This window comes from Solea solea, chromosome 5 (assembly GCF_958295425.1).
Source record: "Solea solea chromosome 5, fSolSol10.1, whole genome shotgun sequence".
Taxonomy (NCBI): Eukaryota; Metazoa; Chordata; class Actinopteri; order Pleuronectiformes; family Soleidae; genus Solea; species Solea solea.
Genome location: NC_081138.1, coordinates 11,888,860 through 11,908,040, shown reverse-complemented (window position 1 = coordinate 11,908,040; position 19,181 = coordinate 11,888,860).

Sequence of the window (19,181 nt, the reverse complement as noted above, 5' to 3'; positions counted from 1 at the left end):
GAGGGAAATTAGTTGATTGCATGGCATGGAGGAAAGGCGGGATCTGAAATGACAGGAGAATTAGTGACAAGACATGGACACAAATAAAAAGAAAAGCAAAACTAAATGTTTGTGTAACTACGCTACACTTTCTTTTTCTTTCTTTCTTTCTTTCTTAATTGCTATTGAGGCACTACTTTTCATGATTGGGAACGAGTAGTGAGAAGAATGTAATTCTTATTTATAGCTGCCCCTAACTTAAACTCAAAGAATCTTAGATGGTCTGTCACTTACAGTTAGCTACACCCTCATCTAAACGCAGTGCTAATCTCAACAACAACTTTAAAATGGATGTGGTTTGTGACTTCATATCATCCATCCATTCATGTTCTACTGCTTTTTTCTCCACATGAGGATCACAGGTGGAGCTGGAGCCAATCCCAGCTAACATAAGGCCAACGGTGCGGTACGCCCTGCAGGTCACCAGTCCATCGCAGGGTCAACATACACAGATGAAGAACCATTCACTCTCACACTCACTACTATGGTCAATTTAGAGTGTCTAGCCCAGAGTTGTTGCATTCATAGTGAAAAAATTTGAAAAATAACATGCCAGTTTTTAAGTCCTTATCTAATAATCAATAAATTCATAATATCAAAGTAAATAGATTCCCTCTGAATCAGACATTTTGTTCTGAATGGCATGGGCAGTATCCAGTTTAGAGGCAAACAACAAACAGAGAAATGTTTTAATTTCAAAATGGTGACTTCAGATCAAAAATATGTGCATCCAGAAATGACTTTTAGAAGTAACCTGTGTACATACTACGGTGCTTAACACATGTGACTATTCAGATCCATGGGCATGTGTGTGCTGGTGTGAACATTGGTGATTCTCTTCTCTGCAGTTGTTCAACTTCTAATGAGAAACCAACAGGATGAACACTAGTATGAACAAGGACTTCTGTTACGAGACTGAAAAACAAGATCAAACTGATGGTAAGTTTTACATATGGCTTATTCATTTACAGCTGATTGGCAGGTTGCAGCGGATAAGAACCAACCAATCAAAAGGTGAATACACATCTGCCTGTCCTGCCTGGAGACCGCAGCGTTTCCAACCTTCTCCTTTTCTGGAGCTCTAAAATGCCGCCAGCAGCTGCTCTCAGAGAGAAAGCTTTAAAAGGCCACTGTACTCTACCTGCTCAGCACAAAACAACAGCAACCACATAGTGGAGAGTTTAGCAGCTACAGATATTTCCTAATAATATTGTTACGTCTTTGCTGAACACGCAATTGCTTCAAACAATTCACTATATCAACAAACAAAATAGTAATATACTACGTTATTGCTTTCACAACTTGCTCCTGCTGGACTCAAGAGGCAAAAATCTATTACTGTGTCTTTAAGGATTTAAATGGCCCCCTCTCACACAATATATTGGATTAATTACACACATTACTTCTTTAAAAAGGATCAATAACCACTGTTTGTTTCTAATTTGAACACATATGAAAAAAAGAAATAAGAAATAGTTTACTTGTTATGATGATCATAGTCCTTTTTTATATGAGCGCTAATTATGTCCCTGACAGGTTACAGAGAAAAAAAAAACATGTCCACCCATGTCTCACAATACTGTTATTATTATTTGAAAAGTTTTTAGAGAGAAACAGAAAATCCTCACACTCCGAATGCAGACAACAGAGAATAGTTCTCATCACTTTAATAGATTGCATTAGGAGATTTTTTTTGTCTATAACATTTAAAACAAACAAACAAGAAAAAAGAAAACATCACAACATTCAAATGCCCAATTTGACATCCTATCCAAATTTACCACATGCAAGTGTCAATATGTTTTTGTCAATCATCATTTATTGACTAGTTTTTTGAGCTGTGGTGTTATGCATCTCACACTGTTTAAAGTGTTAGGGAGGTAGATCATTTTCTGGAGCACGGTTTACTGTATCGCTTAAAAGCCTCTTCACACCCCGATCGTAACCAATTAATTAATGCATTGTCACAAAAATGAAAAATGTCAGTCAGCCGTGGAACAGACATAAAACACCATCCAATCATATTGAACGGCCCGAACGAATTAAATGGATTGTGATTCGTGATGCATCAGTCAAACTGCCACCTGTCATAGAAATTTGCTGAATCAAAGTGATATTGCTGGTGATGACTTTGTAAACAGTTGAGTACTAGTTTACTGAGCTCTGTCAACATGATGGTGTTGATGGTTTTGCCCTTCTTGCCCGTTTGTCACCACCCACCCACCCACCCACTCATCTTGACATAGCAGAGGTGTAGCTTTTATGAGACGAGACATCACATTACTGCCCACTCAGCATCAGCTCTCACAGCATCACGCACCTACGACAACATATTGAGACTTTGTGCAACAGTTCTCAGTAAAAACAGCAAAACACTTGTGTCAGATGTCGCTGAAGCTGGAGGTTTGTGTAGATACTATATGATTACCAAACATTGGCCATTATGCAATATTTTCAAATTTTCTTAAAACGGGTTAATTTTACCCATCAAACTGTGTGATGTGAGCTCAATCCTCTCTGTGTTAATGGCAGTAAAACAACACCAAACATTCTCACAGTTACCATGGCGTCTTATAGCCATTGTTTCAGCTGTGATACTGCGTCTCCTCATGGCAGGTCTACACCATTGTGTGTTGTCAAACTGTGGTTACACAAGTTCACAACTGTAGTTCACAGCTGTCCCTGTGTCTCCTGCCCAACATTATGTGTCTCTCAGAAATCTCAATTGTACTTTCTTTCAAAGTTTCCAAAAACATGCAATTCTTTTAATAAATGGATACATTCTATTGTCTCATTTGTCTTACTTTTGTTTGTTTGTTACGTCTTTTTTTCATTGAATTGTGGCCATGCTTAACATTGTCATCAATCTCTGGCACTAAGGTGTCACAGAGAAAGGAATATTGTCTGTATCTTCTTTAGTGTTTTACTTCAGTTTTATCCACAATATTACATAATTCTTCTTCCTCCTGCCTTCCTCTCCTCGCTTCTTGTGTAGCGGCTGCTGAGAACATTCCCTCTGTTTCTTAATCATCATTGAGAACTTATGTCTAAACACTATCTTTGTGAGCAAAGGAAGCTGACAGTTTACTTAACTTCAAAAATCTGTAAAGCTGCCAGGTATCAGCATGAGTACAGTGACTCAGACGTTTGTACTGTTCACTGTTTGAGTTGCAGCTCACCTCAGAACTACACTTGGCAGTTTGCAATTGTAAATAATGATGTAATAAGCATCATCTAAACAGGAAGATGATACAGTAATATTAACTCTAGGTACATTTTCTAGGTAAAAACAGCAGCGGTAATGTCTGTGTGTTCATGAAAGAGGATATTACCTCATTGTTTTATAATCCTTTGACCCCCTCCACACAGGTTTTGACCTCAGAGTTTTAAAACCTTCATCAATTATTCTCCACAATTGTCTCACATGAAGAAATCAGACCTAAGCGACCAATATAATTAGTTTAATGTGAATCCTGCTTGAGTCATTGTGATTAAGTGTTTCAAATCTTCTAAACAAAAGGGTTTTAATTTTCTTGTAATGTGTCAATCCTGTCTTTATTCAGTCAGTCATTGTTGCTATAAAATGTCAGAAAACAATAACTTTTGTCCAAAAAACTGAACAAATCTTATTTCAGCAATGACCGGAATTATTAATCAGTTCAAAATTCAGTCGTCAAGTACATTAATCTACTAAAAATCTCAGCTCTTAAGCGATACAATTACATTTTGCGAACATATTTTGGTACATCTTTATTTTTAGTCACAGCTTCATGTTTAATAGTAAACTAAATTTCCCACAAAACAGCAGTTTGTGTATCAGCTCATTCCCTAAATGTTTGAGCATCAGACTGGAGTCACGCTGTAACCCCCAGATTTAACCTGAGACTCCAGGCCCGTGTCAGGTTTGTGTCTTCTTGACACTGATTTATTCAATCCCTGTTAAGAAGGGGATACTAAAAAACATAACACTGTAGATTCATTCTTAGAATGAATCTTTTTGTTGCACATTTTTGTCCAAAAATACTTCTCTGTTTCTGTAGAAAAAAAAGCTCCATTAAGTATTTTTCTGACTTGTTTTGACAGACCACTGACTGTATTCACACATGAAGACACTATACTTCTTTCATTAAACTGAGGCAGAGACACAGCTCCTCACCTCAACACCTCAGTCTCTTTGAAGTCTTTGTAGATTTCCTACTGAAATGGTTTTTCATTCAGTTTTGGGTTTTTTTTCTTCAAAACTTCTCTATGATTCTGTTACTGCCTCCACCTCATTGTGTACTGTAAGCCCTGTAATGGACTGCATGATAAAAAAACAAAAAAACAACAACCCGGCATTAACACTGTCATAATAATCAAATATCAAAAATTTTAAAAATCAATTTTTCAAAATCTTAATATTTAATATATTTGCACTGGAAAATGATTTGTTCTGTACTATTTAAAAAACAAATCATATATGGTGATGATGATCAGGAAATGATGACGCATGCATGTGATGAAGCATTACTGTATTTACCTCAGTGATATAAACCTCCAATACAATCCAAAAATCCAATACTGTACATTGTGTTTCAATTCAGGGTTTTTTAATGCACAAATGAAAAATGTTAACTCCCTTCTGTTGCTTCGTTACTTCGTTACTACGTTATAAGTGAATGCCAGACAACACTAATTATGGATGTGCATCAATAATCAGATGCTTATATCTAAATCTAAACATGTAATAATGGAACCAGAAGAAGAAGGAGCAGCCACACTGAGCTGCAACAAGCTGCAAACCTCCAACAATACAGTCGTGACCTCACTGTGCTCTCGTGTTGTATGGAAATCTGCTTGCGTCGTGCGCGGTATGAAATCAGATTTTGGTTGCTCATGGCGTGATGGGAAAGAAAATAGAAAATTATTGACTGACTTTTTTATTAAAACAACATGAGTTTGTTTGGTTGCACTGTAAACAGACACGGCAGCTGCTCCTCTGTCGTTAAGAAGAAGACTCGCTGTGGTGTCATGTCATAGCTGTGAGTTGTGTTTATATTCATGAAACCACAAACCATGGATGTGGAGCACACTGTTTCTACTTCTACATTACAAGATGACACATACAGTATATTCAATAGTGTCAGAATAACATTAAGCATTTTTGGTGCATGCCATAACAGCAGCCGGCTACTGTAGACACATAATGCACTATTTTCTGGATTTATCCCCAGACGAGCAGAACAAAGATTAGATTGTTTGGCATCAGGTCAAGGCAGCTGATTCAGACATTTGAACTCCGCTATTAAAAAGAAAGATTTAAAAGAAGTGAGTGGAAAATAAAGGCTCTGTAAATAGCTGATGTGGACGTCTGACGGGGGTCAAGTATTGTTTGATTGGAGACTTGTGGTTAACTGCAGTGGTGTAAAGGTGATCACGTTTGCTTGACTGCTTTATGAACAAGCTTCATGAGGAGTGTCATTAAGCCTCATTCTGGTCTCGCATTGAATCCTACAGTTGAAAATGTGCAATTTATTTAGGAGCTCAAACGGAATTGACAGAAATGAGAACAGTTTCTATTTCTCGAAAAAAAGCTGAAGTCCAGGTGTGTATGGATATCCTCTTCATTAAGGTCAACATGTACAGCATTTTCACACCAAAATACCCTAACTTGTTGTTGTTCATGTGCATTTCTCTGTCTGTAGCTGAGTCTCAACACATTTTTATTTCTAATGACAAATGTTGCTTTTCAATTTACCCTCAGTTAAACAATAAGTTTAACTACGTTTAACACTTTTATTTGAAATGGCCACAGCTGCTTTTCAATTTCCTCGAGGTTAAGTTATAGTGAAACTTTAACTCTCAAGGCAAATAGTGGAAAAGTTCCTATTTGTTCTCCCCTGAATTCTAATATTACCTCGACTGCTGAATCTTAAGTATAAAATAGCAAAGGGGATGAGGACACCTGCCTTGAGAATTAGTACCGTGATTGTTGTTGTTGTTACAGTGTAATGTAGCATGTAGCTCTGCCCCTGAGCTGCTCTTCATTCTGCTCACTACATTATGGAAACTATTCACTTTAATGTGAAGCTGCTGTGAGTCACTTTCAAGGTGTGCTGTGACTGTCAAACAACATGCTAAATGACATCTGTGGGTGTGCGTGTCTGTGTCTGTGTGTGTGTGTGTGTGTGAGAGAGAGAGAATATAAAAAGTTAAAAAAAGTTAGGACTAAGCACATAAACGTCCAGTAAAAACTATAAAACTATATGCACAGAACTATTGAAAAAAACTAAAACATGAAGACATAGTTGTTTTTGCCATAACAAGATTAATGTCAAGATTCATGATGACATGTTGAGATAAAACGTGACATTTCGTCTCAACATGTCCATCAAGGAGAGCGACCGCTCCACAAAAGCTGCCACGGAATCAAGACAGTTGGACATAATATTCCAACTTTATTCTTGAAATTTCAAGTTTAATCCCGACATGTCGACTTAAATCTCGACATAATATTCCAACTTTGTTCTCGGGAATTTCGAGTTTAATCTGGACGTGTCGACTTAAATCTCGTCATGGCAAAATCTATTTTTCGCTCGTAATACTCCATCATTTCGGCTGCACATCCTCCCTCTTCATGTGACATCTATGGATGAGTTGCTGCAGAAACTGTGTTGGCCACAGGTACACAGCTGAGATACACAGGCCAAGCAACGCATTTGACTAGATGCGGTGTAACATTAGCAGTATAATCACAATTCAGCCCTGCACTGTGGTTTAAACCCTGCTCCCCAGCTGTTCCAGAGAAACACTTAAAAACAGCATGTCACACAACAGGTTAACACCCTGAACAGTTACCGATAAAGTAAGGATTGAAAGTTACTTGTGTTTGCTGGTGTGTTGTTTGGAAAAATCTCTCCTCTCCATGAAGACACATTTTCCAAACTAAGGGTGAGAAATGGAAAAAAAGAAAAGTCTAAATGCCAACACTGACACACACACAGATTCTATTCTTTTAGCTATCCTTTTAAGGACACTGCAGTGGACAGACAAAGCAAAGCATTACCCCTGTCCTTAACCATAACCAGTTAGTGATTAACCCTGACCTTATCTAAGCTCTAAACTTAACCAGTCCCGCAGAAATTAGTTTCTGCCTCATTAGGACCAGGTTTTGGTCCCCATGAAGACTACTGGCAAGGTCAATTTTAATGCCAGAAATGGCCTTAAAGGGGTAGCAAATACAAGAACACACACACACACACACACACTTGAGGATAGTGTTTTCCATAGACAAATATTCCTAATCAGAGATTCCAGTCCTTGTTGCCATGACAGTGATTACAATTAACTCAAACATATGTTTCTTTTTTAATGACTTTGTGTGCCTTCCTCCTTCTTTCCTACACTAACGCATGCATAACATTTTCTGGAGCCAGCTGATCAAGTCTAACATGTGTGGAGAGGCTGGTGTGCACATGCAGAGAGGCACATGTCGTGGACCAGTATGTTTCACACTTAGATTCACAGTAACTGTCAGTTGGTTGTGAATGTAGGTGCACACCTACATTAACACGTTAATGCTGTCATTTGTAAAGATATATGATGCAGCTAAGTTATACAACGAGCAGTAATTCAGAAGCATCATTGTACTGTTTTGATGGAGGATAGATTCAATTCATTTAAACCACTGTCATGTAGAAGTGAAATTATCATTGGTGTGTTGTGTTGATGATAATTGGGGAAAATTAGAAAACATATATTCCCCAAAATGTTGTGACTCAAAACTATATCTTAATGCAAATATTTTTATTCTGCAACAAAACCTGCCTGACGATAAGTTTGTCAAATTCCTTGGCCATTGTTTTTGCCACTGACTCAGGGTTAGGTAGTCATATCAAGAGGTCAGTCATAAATCAGAACACATAACACAGTGTCACATAATGTGAGATGCCGGCACTCTGTCTCTACCTGTCTGCCGTTGTCATATACGTGTCACATGTCATTTCTGAAGGCACTTTCTAAAAGTAGACCTGCGCTCACAGATCATATGACTGGTTTACTGTACACAGCCACTAGTGTTAATTAGACAAAGACCACTGTGATAAAATGGTGTTACTATGTAGGAGGTGCTAATTTCCAAATAATGTATCGATTCCAATATAATGATTGAAACATGTAACAGTGCATATTGTATTTTGTTCACGTCGAGGCACAATGGCACAGTTTTAGATGCAACATCTTCCACTAAACATAACAGTCTGAGCTGAGGTGGGGTCTGTCCACACACTGCAGGAAATGCTGTAACTATTTTTAACCACAAACATGCACATTGGAGGGTTCCAATTAGCTCACAGGAAAACCACAGAGGCAAACACTGGAATAACTAATTACGTGTCTCTCCCCACATGCTGACACTCTGCTCCAGAATGAAAGACATCCGTCATGTCTACAAAGATCTCGGTTTGAGAAGGAGGGTTTACTTCTTACTATGAGATATTACAGTAGTGGAAATCATTTTCATTTATGAGTCCAGTTTATGTCTTATATCAAATGCCAAGTGTCCATATGGATGTAAGTATTTAACTTGGTGAATGAATGGTTTCAATTTAAGTGTGATTCTTTTTTTAAGATGCAACAAATCTAAGGAAAAGCCTCACTTCACTCATCCTTTCATATTTTTTCGTCTGCTTTTTCATTTATTCACAGACTCACTCAATGATACATTCACTTATTCCTTCATTCTTACCCTTTCATTCATTGATTGGTTGCAATTCCATTAAAATTAACTGAAGCAAATTGATTATAGATGTAATAAACTGTCTCGGTCAGTTAACGATTCTCTGACAAGACCTCATGCACTGAGTTTCCCCTGAAGTATGTAAGAAAACATAGGCTGCTGGAGATAAGTGATTCATATTAAATCTAAACTGTTGTCACTGTTGTCTCTTGAGTATTATTTTGAGACACTTTCTGTTTTCTGAACACCAGAGAGCGTGTGCAGAAGATTTCAGGCCCACTCACAGAGACCGACTTCAGGAAAAATCAACAAATCAACCATTTGTAAACTACAAATATTAAATGGAACTTTCCATCTGTGCTGTGGTAGCAATGTAAATCTGCCAGCCGCAGAGTCTAATGTCTACCGAAGAAGCAGAAAAGCGTGACTGAATAAAACTAGGAATTGGCTGGAGGGAAAAAGGATTTACTGTTGGTGGCCTGAGAAGTAAAACAAAAATCCTAAAAAGACGACGCTGTGGTTTCTCTGCATCTTCCAACAGACGTCACTGAAAGCTTTCCAAAATAGCTGCGTGGACCTGGCCCAAGAAAAATGAAATGGCAAAGTCCCTCAAACATAGAAATGTTTTTCACCCTCTGAGGCATCAAAATGAAGCCAGAACTGGCAACAGTTGTCCTCAGGGAGAATTATTTTCACATCATGTAATAGCATCGACAAAAACAGCTACCCGAAACATTGCTTCTTAGAACAACAGTAGCTGATGAGGAGTTTACATGCGAGAAAAAGGTTAACCTTGCTGCAGTCATTAAAACATTTTATAAATCAAAAGGTCATTTAGAGGGTTATTCAGTAACCCTAGCTGGGAAAATAAATCTACCTCAAATAAGAGCCAAAGAACACTTTCATTAGGATCAGCAGAGAGATACATGGACCAAGAAGGCCTGATAACAAATGAGAGGTAAAGCAGCATAAATAAATAAAAAGCAACTTGCGTCACTAAATGAAACAGGACAACAGAGAAGCTACTAGGAGGATGTGAGTAAGAGTGTGAGTGATCAAAAGGGGAAAAGAGGGAAGTGGGAGGGAGGCTGCAGTGACCCACTGAGAGAAACATTCATAGAGTTTTGTGAATCACACAGTTCTAGAGTTCACATACTTGCAGATGAAAACGAGCAAAATGACTGAAATGAAAACTAAAATGAAATCATATACAGAATGATGTCTGAAACGACATCGTTCTGCCCTGAAGCTTCATCTTAATGAGTGTAAATGTCCTTTCAAACAGTGGGTCCTATAGTATGTCCATTTATGTGCTTTTAAAATGCTACATCTGATTGTAAAATCGATTAACACTAATTAGGATCATTTTAAAATCATAAAAAAATACATATAGTTTGTGAAATCAGTGTAAATTTAAGCAATATATATACAGCATAGTGGCTGCAGCCACCATGATTACACCACTTGAACAGAAGTGTCTTAACAACCTTTACCCTCAAACTCCGACTCGTGCCAGTAGATTTAAATCTTATGTGCCTTGTTTGCATAGTTTAGATGCAATATGTGTACCTTCACACTGAATACACAAACATCTAACTAATCTCTGGTAAGTGCTGCATCATGACAGCAGCAGAGATAAATCATCATGTGGTGACAGTGGGGATGAGTTTCAGTAATAATGCAAAATGGTTGTGTGACTTATGTGATATTAATAGTATATTTAGTATAATCATTTCTTGCAAATAAAAAAATGTGATTTTCATAGCTTTAGAAGACATATTTTATGTGTACTTGAGGCAAGGGTTTTGCTTTAATGGAGCCATCTTGCAGCAGCATGTTCTTACAGCAGCCTAAACGGATTGGAAACAAAGAAAAATGGCTCTGCGCATAAAAAACCTGACGCATCAAGCTATGAAAAAAAAATAGGAATTGGCAGAGAGAGTGGGAGAGTGGAGAAAGTTGTGTAAGAACATTTTACATCCTTTCTGGCATGCAAAGGCCACCATAGTTCTTTGGCATGCTTGGGAAAGTGAGAAGTTCTCCATTTGTTGCACTCTGATATGTCACTAATTCTTACACACTGTACCTTTCAACAAACCTCATTTACAGTATATCGCTTTCCAAAGCCCAAACGGAGCAGGATTCACATTCACATACACAAGACAACACCCACAGCTAACAGGCCAAGAGGCATAGCATCTATTGTTTGAATTCTGTCAAGCCATGAAGCTCCTGAGCTTCTGAATTTGAAAACGAGTTTAAAACCAAAATGAATTAAATTAGATTTAACATGTTTGTACAATGTGTGATTGTGCTTCCTTTGTTATGTTGTGAAAACAATAAAAAAAGTATGTTGGCTGTTTGTTGTAAGGTAAGAAATAAAGTTGCAAAGTTGATTGTTGAAGCGTGGTTTATGTTCACGAGTAAGAATGAATGAATGAATGAATGAATGAAAAAACAAATGAAGATTGAAAATACTGTCAACTGATCTTGTATGTAGCTATCTGTAAGCACACACACACACACACACACACACACACATTCTGATTTCTATGACTTCAGAGGACATTGCATTGACTTAGATAAATTTCCTGGAGACTTACTCTTACCTTAACCATAACTACTACTGGCCTTACCTTAACCTAGCCTCATCTTAACCATTCAACATCTCACCTTATAATGTAATAATTTACATTATGTGGACTTGCTTTTTGTCCCCATAAAGAAGACAAGTCCCCATAATGTGACTGTGTAAGCAGATTAAGGTCCCCACAACATGAGTAATACCTGGAACACACACAGGTTTGTGCAGCTGCCTTTTGGGGACTCTCATTGATTTCCATTCATTTGTACAGCCTATACAACGCATTACCTCTAACCTTAACTATTGTCAGTCAAGTCAAAGGTTTTGACGACTGGTCCTGACAAGGTCAGTGTTTGTGCCAGAAGAAGCAACAAATAAAGAGAACAAACACCGTCACACACAGTGAAAGTTATTGTTTATGTCCCCTCTAACCTCCTCCTCTCACTGTAACTCTCATGGCAGTGTCCTTAAATGCGCATGAATTGGCACCACAGTATTATGATGCCCAGTATCTCCTATGCACAATTGCAAATCAAACCATTTGCATGGATTGAGATGAAGTGTGTGTGGGGGGGGGGGGGATCTCGGTCTGACTCATCTCCATGTAAGCTTGCTGATTGGTTGAGTCAAGCAATTGTGCTCTCGCACACACGCACACGAACACACAGTGCGATATACCCCAGGCCCTTTGGAGTGCACATTAGTCAATCCACATAAAAGCATCTAGTCGCTCCAAAGCATGAGAGCAAAGAGAATAAGTGGGAGACGAGGTCTGCAGAGGTCTGGTCATGGCAGCCATTTTCCAAAACTTGCAAATGTTGCTTGGGCATGACAAAAGCTGAGTAAACCCTAATGTTGGAGAGTCATGCTCAAGTTTATGTAACAGTGATCGATACAGGAGGAGACGCACCCTGATCCAGGCTCAGCTAGGATTTGTGTTTTCCATGTCCACAAAATTTGACCAGAGGGTGAAACCTGAGGTCATCTGACTGATGTTGACATGTCACATGTAGCGCCTACATAACTGGATATTACCTGTCTAGAACTATAGGAGCCAGCCATTCACATAAGAGGCATGAATTCAGGTGCACGTGACACTGAGTAACACCCTGCTCTGGTGTGGATTTAAGCCTAAATTATTCCATAGTGCCATGAGTGACTAATACACCATGTCTCTGCAATGTCTGTTAGATAATGGTGATATACTTCTTACTGACAGTTGCGCCAAACTGTGTAAGATGTAATCGCTGAAACAGTTTGTCAAGCTGCAGATATCTGACACACCAATGACAAATGCAGGGAAATCAAACACAAGTTTGGAGAAAAAGGAGCCAAATAAAAGGAGCGATTGAGTTTTCCACCCTGTGCAACATAATATTGTGGGTGATGATTAATCAATGTACTGTTCACTGCGATGAGGCTTCCATCTCACTGCAAGAACCTGTCATCCAATGAAACGTACATATAGGTCGTATGCAGGAATTACGACATATGTCTACATTTTCAAAACCAGTGCCCCTAGCGGTTGTATACATGACAGCAACCTGGTACCTTGGAAGTGGTATCTAGTAAATGAGGTCGCCACTGGCAGTCCGCTCAGTGGCGACAGCCAGAAGTTCACAGATGGCTCCTGCAACCAGGCTCCTATTAGACAATACCAGCTGTCAATCACATGGTATCCACTCATATGTGCCATGCTTTATTGTCTTTTTTGAAACTAGCAGCTGAGATAATTAACTCCTCAGGAAAATGTTTAATGACATTAGAAATCAAGAGAGAAGTAAGCTCCTTTTCACATTCAAACTCAAACGAGTTCTCTGTGCAACCATCCATACATCCATTTTTATGCACAGTCAGTCGGTCGCAGAGCCCAGGAAAACAATAAAACCCTATTTTCTCAGCAGTGGCTGAACTGTTTTTTCTAAAACTTTAGGGTTTCATAAACGAGGTAATGACGCAGATACACACACAAATGCAGCATTAATCGGAGCTTCCGGTCTATGTCGCCTTTAATGACCTCAGGTGAATTTGAGTGTGAATGTTTGTCTCTGTATCACCTGTACCCTTACTAGGGCTGTAAAGTTCCGGTCGACAGGTCGATTTAAGACTCAAATTCTGATAAGTCGATTTTTTTTGCCGTGTTAATTTCATACAGTCTCCATTAGCCAAGTGCTAATGGGGGTGTTTTCAGAGCACCCCTGTTCCACAGGTAACAGCGTGTCTTCAGAGAACACCCCCCTGTTGTTGTAATCATGTGGGCTCTACATACATCCAACACGCAGAGCCCACGTGATCACAACGGGCGCTGCTGGATAGAAGTGCTGGAGCGGAATGGACTGTTGTATAGATTTTAGAGGCAGTCCGATTTAATCCAATATGTGTTTTTTGGCTGATATCGGACCGATATCCGATATCAATATCGGATCGGGACATCCATATATATGACTCATCATAATCACATCCTAGTCCTCTTATATGTGAAAAAAGGCCAAAATTGTTGTAAACCTACTATGGACTGTAATTGTAATGACAGAACATTAATGTAGCCTGACCCCACTCACCTCATCAGGTTTGGTTTATCCTACAAGAGTCATTAAAGGAAGAAGAATATGTCTGGCATCTAATGTAACCGTGACAAGCTCCAGCAGAGGTATTTTTCTTACACTTTTGTGAGCACAATGTCTATGGATAATTGTGATTTTGATTGTCACAGAGAAATGATGAAAACCAAGTAAAATAGAGTGAATCCAGTGTATACTTGCAAATACTTTTATTATTTTATTATATTTACACGTGCAAAGGCCGAAATGAACTTTCATTAACTGCAGCCCTGATATAAGCAGCTGATATGATTCTAATGGTCTCCTTGTATAAACATGGTTTTGGTTTGTGTACACAGGATTTTATGCCTAATTCCACTGTTTGCCTTCCACATCTCAAACCATTTCCAAAAAGAATATTATTACCGCTATTTAGTACTATTTGTCAAACAAGCCTGGTAAGATGCAAAGCAAGTCCTTGTAAAGTCATTTGCATGCATTTGTGCAGAGATATGGACACATGTATGTTACTTTTGAGACACTTAAAAATGTTGTTTTTGTTTCTGGATATTATGTAGGTCATATTCCATAAATCTGAACAAGGAGCAGCAACATCTTTGGGACCATGTTTTACAGTCATGTCATAGTGACATTATACTATCCACAAACATATTTGGCTTTGGCCTGCACTCTGATTACCTGCAGTGACCAACATCACAGTTGTGGAACGTTTTATTCATGTACGGATGGGCTTGTTTCTTAAATCTTGTGCTGCTGATGAGCATCTGTGGCCCCTCAAAGGTTTACAGAACCAGCAGGGCACCCATCTTCAACTTGTCTTCACAGGAAGTGAGAAAGAAAACGTTTTTTATGGTTGAGCAGCTGTTCTACATAATCAAATCTCAAACTTGGTCATGAAAAGCTGCAGTGCTGTAAACTTTGGGTATCATGCTGGATGCCAATACCATAACTGTAATCCTCTATTGCTCCAAATGTGTGCATGTGGTAGCAAACTTCAGGTAAAGTCACAGAACGGGATACCATAGTGATTTACAATCTATATCTTATTTTATCATTCCCATTGTTGTAGAATCCAACCATATCAGCATTTTCTTGTAAGCACATAACAAACAGCCACTTGTTCTATGGTTGGTGAAACACTACACTGGGGCATATGTGTAAGTCTAGAGTGAAGTAACATAATAAAGCCGAGGATACTGTCAGATTAATGCAGCCAATAAGAAAGAGGAGGGACAGCTCAGGTTTCTATCCTTCAATAGAGCGACATTATGCAACAGCTACATGGAAACCACAAGCTGGTTTAAACTTACACTGGCTGTAATCCCGAGTGTGTTTTATGAACTGCTCTCATCAGACATGGCTGTAAACATCATGTTTACATGGAAAAATTGGAGGTGACAAACAATCTTTGTCAAGTTTATGGTAGCCTTGGGCAATAAGAATGTTAACATGGATCAGTTAACTAGTCAAAAGAAAGAGCACTTGTTGTAGTTTGTAGTTAGTCATTTTTTAGAAGAATCCACTGATGTTCTCAGACTGTGGCAATGTACTAGGTTTCTCACTGATTTGTAGCTTGTTGTTGTTTTTTGTTCACTGAAGTGACAACTCTGGAGCCGGTGGTGAGCGAGTTAATGAGGGTGATATCACGTTTCAGATGAAAACACTGTCTCAGGTAGATATTTTGATGTGTTACCATTTTAATTTGATAGCTAGAAATGTATTGAAAGACTGAAGCTAATGTAAATCATCAGCTCTTAGCTCAAAAACATCTATGCATTAGGAGTATACAACTTGCCCATTCAAATCTAATGCATTTGCATTACAGCAGCAGCTAATGAGGTATCAATATTAGGTTCCTTCAACTGGTCGTACGCTTGTTTGCATGACATGTTAATGGTTACAGTTTTCCTAATGTAATACATTTTTAGAAGGTTTTAGAGGTTACAGATGTCATTGTCCAAACTTCACTCCAAAACTCCCCTGGCTGTGCCCTTTTAAAGGGATATTTCAGGCTTTTTTTAAGTTTGGTTGTATGAGGTACAGTGTTGATACATTATTAACACTGACTTAGCCAAACACACCATTGTTTTAGTGAACCCACCTGGGACTCAGACACCCGCTCTCACTGATAACATGTCTGCCAGCAGGGACAGCAGGAGAACATTTTAACAACTTGACCAAAGGCTCACATAATAAAATCTACACCTGCTTAAGTCTATGATATCGAAGTAAAGATTATGTTTGCCTCTTTTCCTGGCAGTTCAATCGAGCTATAATACGGCCATAGTCCAACAAAGACAGGCAATTGGACAACTTTCTGAGTCCGAGTATAAATACTGAGGAGAAAATCGGTCTATTTATTAATTATTGTCTTAAGCTGATTAAAATTGGACTTATAACATGCATGTAAACGTGTGCATGTTAGTTTCAACTGCTGGTTAATAAAGGGGAAATTACATGCACATCCCCCTTTTATTCTGTAGGTCCAGGGCCAGAAGTATATTAAGTGCAAATGGAGGTAGATCAATCTTACTCCAATCAATCTTATCTGAGAAAGATTCACAGCAGATCAACACATTTTGTCCTCAAATAAAGTTTTTGTGGCGCAGTGTGTGGGCTAATTCTCCTTTTGCATGAGAGCCTGCTGGTCCCATATGTGTTCTAGCCACTACAGGTGTGCACAAGGCAATCAGCTGTAGGTAAGACACTTACTGTGCATCAGTACCAGAGAAGCACACTTCAGAATACTTGAAATATCCCTTCAGGTTGCTGCTGATTAAAAGCTCTTCTCTCTACTTTTAGCTCAGGCTCAGCTTTCTTTGACCAAATGGTTTGGACATCAGCTCAGCAATTAACAGTCAACTGTCTCCTCAAGTTCAAATTGATAAACTGATCCCCTTATTGTTAATGACCTACAAGAAGGTCTCTCAACACAGGTTGGAGGTGACATTTATTGTAAATTCACATGTGATGACAACAGCTAGGATCGTCTGTTGTTTACACTGGAAACGCAGCTCGCTGACCACCATTTATCAGGTCTGATTAATGTTTTTGGCAAGACAGCCTAAATGGAGAGACATTCCAGCCTCATGAAATCTCACTCTGTTTTTCTTCTTCTCATGTTGCTTTGGTTACGTCCAAGGAAAATATTTTATCACAGAGGCTCATAGAAATTCTCAAATAATTATAACGACTTAAAACAAAGCGTTCAAGATTATTTTCTCAAACAAGCTGAAATCATTATTTTGTTCTAGTCTGTAACTTTGTTCAGTTGATGATTTTCCATAAAATCATTACCTTAAAAAAAGACCAGCTTGGTTGGTGAAAAAAACTGTTACGTCCTTGTTTTGCAGGCACTTATTTCCTGACATAATGTTTAATCTCCTGCATGTCCTTCACTTATTTTGCAGATTTGACATCATCTTCTCATCCACTTGTTCAGGTGACACACGTAACATCTTAATAGTATTGTATTTCATTTTTGTCTGCTGCCAAACTCTCTAGCCACAAGCCAGTGGAGGTCATGGTCGTTTGCCAAGCGTAAAAATGCATTCACAAAACAGTTGTGAGTTTTGTGAATGTTATGTAATACGCTGTGTGATCAGCAGTACTTCTGCAGGCCAAACTGGACGCTCCAATGAATGATTGATTGGCTGGTCAGGCCAGAGCGAGCTGGTTTGCTTGATGATTTCAGCAGAAATATGCAGATGATATACAAGCAAAACAATAGTGTACCTTAGAGTTGTTCTCCGCCACTGGACACAGCTGTTTGTAGGTAAAGGAATGATTGCCATTGAACTTACAGTGTTAGATTGGTAGGTAAGCAGTTGTTACACTGGCTGTGTAGCTGCTATGGAGCAAAGCTTCCCTTGATACTTGAGGGACAGAAGACGCCACGTAACCTTAAAACTGTGAGTCAGAACAAATATCCATAACATTCAAACTCATTGTCAAAAGACGAACAATCATTCATTCTCACACTCACACCTACAGTCAATTTAGCGGGTCTAATTTGCCTAATCCCCATATCTGCATGTTTTAGGACTGAGGGAAGAAACCAGAGAACCCAGAGAAAACCCATGCATACACAGTGAGAACATGCAAACTCCATGCTCTACAATAAGCTCCAGAAGTGAATTCTACTGCTCAGAGTTTGTTTGATGCTTCCTGCTCCTTTATACACAGAAAATCAGGTCAGGTCTGATAGTATTTTTTGACGGAACTCATTTTAAGATGAAGCACACAGCATATAAATAGTGTAACATAATTTTGGTTCCAAACCGAAACAGAATAATCACATCAACAACAAAAATCACCAAAAGTTAAGCACTGCAACTTTAAACACATAATGGCCAACATTCATCCACCACTTGAACTTGATCATGAAACTAATTAACAAATAAAAACAGTTGTCATTTTAGCATTAATGGTCAGTTTGTTAGGTCCATAGTGGTGATATCAAATGAACGGTGCCCTGCAGAGATTCTTTTCACTAGTTTCTGACCACTATGGAGTAACGTTTGAATGATTGGCTCTGACACACACACACACACATGCACCCAAGAGTCCCAGGGACCTAACACACAGTCACGCCAAAGGTTTCACACTACTCCACTGCTTGGCAGGGGTTATTGATGTGGCAAGAAACGTGGCAATGCACCAGCAAAAAACGGGGACAAACTTCACAGTGAACATTTCAAACTAATCTTTGAAAAGCCTTAGCCTTCAAAACTTGAGGCCTGAAACATATCAAGAGTGCCTTAGAGTTTTTCTTCAACTTAGTAAAGGTTGTAGAAAGATAGAAGTTAATTCAACATGCTTGACAGCTTTACACTACAGTATGTTTTAGTAAAGTAATAAACAGTCACAACTGATTTCAACATTTCATGTCCCTATCTTCACCCCTTCAGGCAGAGCAACCAACTAACTAGCATTAACTAACTTTATCTCACTGCCTATAGACTTATTGTGTTAAAAAAAAAAAAAGCTGGAGTCACTACATAGTACTAACTTTCATTTTCAAATTAAATACTAAAAGAATCTGTAATTAACCTAAGTACAACAAAGTAATTGCTGCAGTGAAAACCTGGGCCTTTGGGGCCACTGTGCATTTGCACACAATGCCGGGCTTTTCATTCAGCTTTGGCTCTGGTAGAAATGTTGCTTTATCCACTGGGTTTATTCTATGAGAAAATCTGACTTACTGACTCTCTGCAGTTTACTGTTGTTTGCACTTGGTTCTATAAAGGAGCATTATTATTTTTTTAAAGAAAAGAAAAAA